General features: G+C 41.5%; 1 long non-coding RNA gene across 1 annotated transcript; it reads right to left on the minus strand.

Annotated features, from left to right (window-relative positions):
• Nucleotides 1-1823: 1823 nt before the first annotated feature.
• LOC131894842 (uncharacterized) lies at nucleotides 1824-6615 on the minus strand. The gene is made up of 3 exons (XR_009375041.1): nucleotides 6519-6615; nucleotides 6372-6432; nucleotides 1824-1997 (listed from the first exon to the last, which is right to left on the minus strand). It is a non-coding gene; the product is annotated as an uncharacterized LOC131894842 (long non-coding RNA).
• Between the last annotated feature and the right edge of the window lie 2650 nt (nucleotides 6616-9265).

Genomic DNA, 9265 nt, shown 5'->3' on the forward strand with positions numbered 1-9265 from the left:
TTTCCCCTCCCCAGGACTCCTCACCATGGCCCAGCTCAATCCGGTCATGTTCACCCGGGACTCTCCCAGATGCCCCTGCCTCTGACTATGCTCTCCCTTTTATCTACACTACATCTGATTGTCACTTTGGTAGGGTTCTTTTTTTTTTTTTTGTAGCTGTAATGACTTTTTTCTCTTGGGGGCTGCATTATTTATGCTTCATTGTATGTGAATGACTTGTTGGGTTTGATGGGCCTCTCTCAGGGGTTTGGATACTTCCTCTGTATCCTTCCTTTTTTCTTTCTTTCTTTCTTTCTTTCTTTCTTTCTTTCTTTCTTTCTTTCACTATTTCACTCGTTTTCCTGGTTACATTCACATTTGCAACACATACAAAAATACAAGTCTCAGAGAAACAAAGAGCTTAGACTATATGCTGCATAACTGTGCCCTCCATCACCTTTCAAGGCTTTATTATCTACAGTTTCATCCCCCACGGCGTTAAATAAGAAATAATAATTATTACTTCTATTTTTATAGCTGGTAATTATTGCTCTTTTATAGTCAATAATTGCATCCTTCCTTTCCTCTTGGATTTATTTTCCCACTTCCTTTAGTAATTGTCGGGGAAACTCCAATAATAACCTTGCTCAGCTTTTGTGGGAAGATAGTATTTCCTTTTCATTCCTTTGTTTTTTGCTTTTTTTTTTTTAAACAAAAAAAAATACAAAACAACTTTTGTTCTCTTTTAGCTTTCCTTTACTGTGGACAGGGAACACCTTCACATACACAACATTCAAGCAAGCCAAGCGCGCTCTTTCGGCTGGGTGTAGACTCTAAATTGGAGACACCACTGCATTTGTTCTGGTGTTTATCTTTGCTGGTTGTGAATTTTACATCTGATTGTCACTGGTAGTTTTTTTTCCCCCTAGTTTTAATGACTTTTTTTTCTCTTGGTGGGCTGCATTATTTATGGTTCATTGTATGTGAATGTTCCGACTTGTTGGGGTTGATGGGCCTTCACTCACTGTTTCAGAGAACTCTTAAACACTTTTATTTTTATCATGACTATAAATTTGAGTATGTATGTTTAATGATTATAACTTTACCATTTTGCTGTAGGTGGACCGAAAATACAGAGTTCCATGTAGTTTTGTTCCTCTATCATGACCAGAAATTATTGTTTGATTTTTGACATTTGAGAAAAGATAAAGCAGAAAATTTTATCAAATGTATTTGGTTAAACAGGATACCCTGAGAAGCATTTGCAGGTAGATTAGGGCTGTAGAATCTGAAGTTCCATCTCCGTTGAGAGGTATATTTAGGTATAATGCTTTTTTTTTAAACTTTGGTTTATGGAATAATAGTTTTAGTTTTGAAATTCAAAAATCACTTATTAGCCGGGTGGTGGTGGCACATGCCTTTAATCCCAGCACTCGGGAGGCAGAGCCAGACAGATCTCTGTGAGTTCGAGGCCAGCCTAGTCTACAGAGTGAATTCCAGGAAAGGCTCCAAAGCTACACAGAGAAACCCTGTCTAAAAAAAAAAAAAAAAAAGAAAAAAAAAAAAGAAAAGAAAAAAAGAAAAAGAAAAAGAAAAGAAAAAAATCACTTACTAAATGTTTCTTTACAGAACTTTGTTAAATGTAGTTTTACAGAGGTCATTAAACCATAGTCTTTTCCTCTGTAAAAATGGGGACCATAACACATCTCAATCAACCTAGTTGTAGAGATGAAGACTGTTAAGTGCTAATCACAGTGCCAGCGTGCTGTAGGGATTTAATAGGTGGAATAGTTATTGTTAATGTCTTTGTCATTATGGAGCTGGAAGATAAGTGGGTTCATTAGTCTGTTTTTGTTTGTTTTTATTTTGGTTGTGTGTGTGTACCTGAGGCCAGCTGGTTACAAAGATTAGAAGTCTGTTCAGCTCACGGTTATGGAGGCCCAAGGGCACGGCTCCTTTCTCACGGGGTCCGTCCTTGCTGCGTCACGGAGTGGCGGGTCCTCTCATGGTGGGGTCACCTGAGAGATGAAAGGATAGTTAGGAAGCCAGAGGGCCTGGGAAGGAGAGCTGACGTCACCTCTATTTCGAGGTCGAGAAAATACGAAGCTCAGCAAGATGCTGTTGGTTCGGGTCCCCATCCACTAAGGGCAGACGCTTGCGATCCATCCCCTTACTTTCTCCTTTGGTACTGCGTCTCATTGGTGGGGACCCCACTTCCCATCCCACGATGCTTCCTCTCCAGGAAGAGTGCTTTGCCCCCTCCTCACACCATTCTGTGACAGTGACAGCTACCTGATTGGTGACTTTGAGGGGGAACTCTGCCTTTTCTTCTTTGTGAAGAGAGGCTGCCTGACTAGGCAAAGCGCTCTGCTTTGAGGTAGACAGCGCGGAGGAGAGGAGGCCGTAGTGGAAAAACATTTATGTTTTGCTTCTGCCTGGAATCTGCTGCTTGATTTTTCCCATTTCTATCAGCTGACCCAGCCCCTTAAGACCCTAAACTTGACCCTTTCCCCAAGCTTCTATTATGAATAATAGTTGTTACTTTTGTTTCTTTTTAAAAAAAAAAAACAGCCGGGCCGTGGTGGCGCACGCCTTTAATCCCAGCACTTGGGAGGCAGAGCCAGGCAGATTTCTGTGAGTTTGAGGCCAGCCTGGGCTACCAAGTGAGTTCCAGGAAAAGGCGCAAAGCTACACAGAGAAACCCTGTCTCGAAAAACCAAAAAAAAAAAAAAAACAAAAAGCAAAAACAAAACAAAAAACAAAAACAAGGTCTCAGGTGCCCAGGCTGGCCTCAAACTCAATATGTAGCCGAGGATGACCTTGAATACATGGTTCTTGTATCCCTACCTCCAAAGTGCTGCTCACAGGCCTCGGCCACCATGCCCACTTTCATTTTTTTTTTTTTTTTTTTCCGAGACAGGGTTTCTTTGTGTAGCCCTGGCTGTCCTGGAACTCGCTCTGTACACCAGTCTAGCCTAGAACTCAGAGAGATCCACCTGCCTCTGCCTCCTATGTGCTGGGATTAAAGGCCTGCGCCGCCACCGCCTGGCTCATTTCTATCTTTATACATTATTTAATTTCTCTACTTGCTCAGAACTGTGGCAGAGATGATGATTATTATTTACTGGGGGTTCCCTCAGAGACCCCCTGCATATAGTTCTCTTGGTAAGAGTTTAGAAATAGGAATAAAGTATGATTTCAAGCAATCATGGGCAGGTACTCCAATAACCCCAGGATGTAATATGATTCAGAAAATATATTGGACATTAACAGAAGCAAGCTTGGAGAACCCACTTATGGTATGAGTAGCAATTAATAGATGGAAATGCTGAAAATTAAACCAATTCTTCTAGGAGAAAAAAATCAATAGAGTAGAAAACAGATTGGCCTGTCATACTGCCTAAGGCTCTAAGAGGAAAATATAATCAATATAAACTGTCTACGCAGCCATTCTAAGACATACTATCAGAAATAAAAACTCAGGTGACTCGAACATTTGAGGGAAACCCAGGTCCTACCACAGAGTTCCCTCATTAGCTTTCCTCTTTAAAAAGCATCTTAGCATGTAGCCTGCCCTGACCCACCTTGCTCACATGCCTTTGTGTTAGTGCTTACTATACTCCAGACACACACCCCGTTATAAACACACACACACACACACACACACACAGACACACACACACACACACACACACACACACACACACAGGTTGTGGCTCCTCAGAACAAAGAGCTTTAGCAAACTTTTGAGTTGGGGATAACCATGAATTTGTGACAAGAAAACTCCTTCCCTTTGGAGCAGGGTCAGAAAGCTCATGGACGTGTTGTTGAAGATCAGGGTTCTTGCTGGTGGCTGGCTTAAATCTGGGATAGCCAGGGCTACATGGAAAAGCCCTGTCTTGGGAAAGAAAGAAAGGAAGAAAGATAGATAGAAAGAAAGAAAGAAAGAAAGAAAGAAAGAAAGAAAGAAAGAAAGAAAGGAGGAAAGGAAGAAAGAAAGGAGGAAAGGAAGAAAGAAAGGAAGAAAGAAAGGAAGGAAGGGAGGAAGGAAGGAAGGAAGAAATAAAGGAAGGAAGAGAAGGAAAATGTTTTAGGGCAATACCCAGACAATCCTCCCCAGGTCAGAATAGATAACCACATCACAGAAGGAAGGCTATCGCTCAGCATCTTTCTGTTTTTTTCAGCTCCTCTGCTTCTCTCCCAGACCTGTCAGTGTGTGGACAATGGCTCTTCCCTCGCTTGCTGTAAAGGATCTCTACTGAGTTTGGATTGCTTTTTCGGATGAGGAGATGAGTGGAGTCAGGGTGCATGATGGGAAATTTCCAAAGAATCAATAAAGAAATTATGTTAAAAAAAAAGAACGAAGTAGCAAAAGACTAGCAATTCACACCATTCTAGAAATGTGCGTTGGAAGTGGTGTGATGCGCATCAAGTACAGAATTCAAAACAGAAGGACCACAAGCCATTCTATACTTCTTTTTAAAAGACTTACTGTTTTTATCTTTAATTATACATATACACGTGTGTGTTTGTGAGGATGTGCATGTGAGGGCAGGTGCCCATGAAGGCCATGCTAGCCAATGTCATTGGAGTGACAGGCAGGTGTGAGCTGTCTGGCAAGAATACTGGGAACCAAAGTGAGGTCCTCTGCAAAAGCAGTGCAAACTCTTAACTACTGAGCCATTTTTCTAGTTCCGCATTCCATATTTTAAATGAGCAAATATTATATATTTATAAATATTATAAAATTTATAAACTTGTAATTTTAATAAACTTATAAATATTATATCATTTATAAATATTATTAATCTTGAGATTACAGTAGCTGTGGACTGTCTAGTTAAGCAAATGAACAATGATTTCACAGATAATGGCATTACTGTGAAATTCAACATTAGAATTAAAGAGAAAAAACCCTAAAATTTCCAGAAATCTCATATCAGAAAAATGATCAAGAGCAAATATGGCATGGTTATCATTGACATTCTGTAGTTTTAATAGTGATTTTTGCCCTCTACTTTGAGATATGTGTGTAAACTTCCAGCAGAGTGTAAGTTCCACAGCAGCATGCTGTGTCTGAAGAATATGCAGTCCCACACATAAAGACTGTGCACGTAATGAGTCTTAAATGAAAGACTGGTCACAGTAAGACATCCAGCCGCACAAACTCAACAACTGCTGGATTCTTGGACCTTCCACTGGGAGACAGTCATTATTGAACTAGCTGGACCTCAGCTTTTAAGTCACGCTAATAAATCGTGTGTGTGTGTGTGTGTGTGTGTGTGTGTGTGTGTGTGTGTGTGTGTGTTAGAATACATGGATTCATTTTATCAGAAGAAAGTACTGTATGGAAGAATTCCAGCCCCAAGTCTGGAATTTTTCTCTAGATATTTAAAGTTGGTAGATCAATTTTGACATATGTGTTTAGGAATGCAAACAAAAGAAAAATCCTTATTATAACTAACCTTAAAACAAAACAAAAGTTTCATTTGTCAGAAATAACTTTATTAGGATTACTGTTTTGTTTTAAGATAAAATGTTGCTGTGTACCCCAGGTTAGCACTGACCTTAGCATCTCAATACTGGGATTACAGGTGTGTGCTTCCATGCCTGACTGGCCAATGCTAAGGAATAGTTTAATAGTTCTTAGTCAGCAGTACCCATTTTGGCTGGAGTCAGCAGTTAAGAACACTTGCTGTTCTTGAAGACAACCCGGGTTTGGTTCCTAGCACCCACATGGTGACTCTCAACCTTCTCTAACTCCAGTTCCATGGGACCTGATGCCCTCTTCTGGCCTTTGCTGGTACTAGGCATACATGTGTGGCACATACAGACATGCAATCCCATCAGAATGACTGGTGATACACCATTCACAGCCTTTTTTGTTCTTTTCTAATCTGGGCTGTCATTTAAAAATATATTTTAACATTTTTTTTACTAATAAATGAAAAATGCTTTTTTTATTCTCATTTATTTGACTACTGCTGAGGTGGAAAAAATTCCTTTGTGACCATCCTTTGCTCCTTTTATTCCTAGAAGTCTCAGTGAGCTTGCTCAATTGTACAGTCATTATTATACAAAGGTAAAATTTATAATCCTTTCCTTGTTCCAAATTTGTTCTGCACATGCTTCTGAGTCTATCTGTGGTTTGGCCACATGTTTTATATGAAAGTATAAGTACTAAATTGTGTGCAGTGAGGTCTTACCTTCGTTATTTCTTCCACTACTCTCAAATGCTTAATAACTTTTTTATTTTGATCTACCTTTTATTGTTTATTTTTATTCATTTATATTTTTCATTAATTAATTGGCTGGCTTTCAAGTAGAAAAAGCCATGGGTTCTGAAGTTCAAGCTCAGGTCCTCATGTACGCAGTATAAGGACTCTACCTACCGGCCTCTCTTCAGAACTCCACAGAAATAATTCTGTTTGAATTTTGCTTGGATGTCACTAACTTACAAAAAAAAAATCGTTGAGCTTATTAAGATGACGTCTTTAGATTTTCCATTTTCCAATACTGTGAATCAAATTTTCCTATACCTTTCCGTGAATCAAAATGTTAATGGAATGATTTAGTGCTTAGAGTGTACAGAAGCCGTACATGTCTCCCGGGAAAGTCACTTCCGGGAACTCACCCCGCTGCTACAACGGGATCTCTTCCGCATCGTGTTTCCCAGTTGCTTGTAAGTGGTGTGGTGAGACGTTATGACGTCACAAAGTGTGCCATTTAGTGTTTGTCTTGTTTCCTATTGTTTTGGAGCGTAGGCCCCACTTGTCAAGGAGGCTTAGGCGAAACACCGGGGGAAAACCTCTGCATCGTTAGCAGTGTGTGCTCTTTGTCTGACAGAGATGACCTATGTCATCGGGGTTACCTGGCCTTGAACTACTCTTCTCACTCCCAGCCTAGGACAGCTGTCATGCCAGCTGTAGCCATGAGCCACTGAGCCACTCAGGAATTTTCCTGACTGGGTCAGTGCTCCTGGCTTGTCTCTTTGGTGTTCCACGTCTTGCTTTTGCCCGTAGACTTGGCCAACACTTTCAGAGTGCTCTTTGTGGCTCATGGAACTTCGTCCCTATATTAGTGTATTAGTTGGGGTTCTCTAAAGGAACAGGACTGATAGAATGAATCCATATATTCTATCCATATATATGAATCCGTATATGTATATGTAACACACACACACACACACACACACACACACACACACACACACACACTCGGGATTTATTAGCGTGACTTAACATGCTGAAGTCCAGCTAGTTCAACAATGACTATCTCCCAGTGGAAAGCCCAAGGACCCCGCAGTTGTTCAGTCCCTGAGGCTGGATGTCTCAGCTGGTCTTCAGTATGGGTCAGAATCCTGAAGAAGAGTGCTCTAATATCAGTGAGGTGAGAGCAAGGGCAGCAGGCAAAGAGCAAAAGCTTGTCTCTTCCTTGTCATGGACTGCCATGAGAAGGTGTGGCCCAGATCTGGGGGGTGGGGCGTGGAGGGGGTGGGAGGTGGTCATCCAACCTCCATCTGGATTTAAAGTGGATCTCCTGACCTCAAGCAATCTGGATTTAAGGAGGGCCAATGATCCAATTAACTAAAAATCTTTCCCATGTGTGCCCAGTGACTTGGGTTTTCAGTCCATTTCAGATACAGTCAAGTTGACAACCAAGAATAGCCACCTCAGTCCCTCATTTACATCCTCACCAACATCACTTCTCTTGTTCTGTTGTTGCGGGTGCCACTACTGGGAGACCCTGTACCCATCTGAACCACTTGCCTGGGAGTCCTACCAGTCAGCACAAACCGTGATTCTCTTCAGGACAGAATCCAGAAGTATTAGCCCATCTTAATTCTGTCCTAAACCCCAAGCTAAATGTGTAACTAGGCAGTCTACTCCATACCTCTCTTTCTTTTCATTTATTTGATTTTTTTATTCTTTGACAATTTCACACGTGTACATAATACATTATTGTAGCTGAAGTTTTCCTGGTCCCGCCCAGCTCCCGTGGCCCCGCGGTCCCACAGCCGCTCAGACCCACACATAGGCTTTTATTCTTTTTAAACTATGGTCATGGTAGGCTTCTTGCTAGCTAACTCTTATATCTTATTAAATTAACCCATTTCTATAAATCTGTACTTTGCCACGTGGCTCGTGGCTTACCGGTACTTCACATCTTGCTTCTCTTGGTGGTGGCTGGCAGCGTCCCTTCCCTCCCCCACCCCACGCCTTCTTCCTGCCTCTCTCAATTTCCCACCTGCCTCTAAGCTCCCTTGCCATAGGCCAAACAGCTTTATTTATCAACCAATCAGAGCAACACATTCGTAGCATACAGAAAGACGTTCCCCCATCACATTATTACCCTCCTCTCAACCTCTCCCATGCCTGCTGGACTAGCTACCTCTTCCCAGGTGCCCCTCCGACCATGGTGTCTTTGTAGGTGTGTGACCCACCCAGTTTAACTAGACTTGGTTGCATGAACATCTGTAGGGGATAGTATGGGGAATGTAACAGTGGCTGTACCACCCAAGAAAATGATGACTCCTTCCCCGGCAACCACCAACTGCCCGTGGCTCTCATGATCCTCCCCTCCACCCATGATGGAGTGGTAATGGGCCAATCTCATCAAGTCCTGTGTGAGTTCAGGGATGCAACAGCTATGGCATGTCTAGAAGACAGTGTTTCACAACATTCTTCTTCATCCTCTGCCTTGTAGATTCTTCTGCCCTCTCTTCCATGATTTTTCCTTTGCTGTTGGTGAGATAGAGCACCTGTTTAGGGCTGACCACTCAGAATTCACTTATTCTCAGTACATTGAACAGTTTATGAACAGTCTCCGCATTGAGTCTCATCTCTTTTTGACAGTTTTCAATATTACATTTTTATCATGTTGTTTTATATATGATTTAGTGTCGTGAAGCACCTCAAATATTTTCTTAAGTAGGCACAATACACACCATTAGCAAGTATTATTACTAGTAAATAAATCATGCTGTGTCCACCACACTGGAGAATCCCTTATCAGGTTGCTTTAAAGCCAAAATGTTTTGAATTTCAAATTTTTCCAATTTGGAATATTTTCATGTATGTAATGATATGTCTTGGAAATGGATCCAACTCCAAACACAAAATTCATTTATGTTTTATATATGTAGCCTAAGCTAATGTGTGTGCATGTGCACATGTGCCCTGGTGTGTGTGGAGAACAGAGGACAACCTTGGGGACTCTGTCCTCTCTCACTGTTGCTGTGGGGACTGAACTTGACTTGTACAGGAAGTGCCTTTGCCCACTGAGC

The sequence above is a fragment of the Peromyscus eremicus genome, chromosome 18, assembly GCF_949786415.1.
Source record: "Peromyscus eremicus chromosome 18, PerEre_H2_v1, whole genome shotgun sequence".
In the NCBI taxonomy this organism is placed as follows: domain Eukaryota; kingdom Metazoa; phylum Chordata; class Mammalia; order Rodentia; family Cricetidae; genus Peromyscus; species Peromyscus eremicus.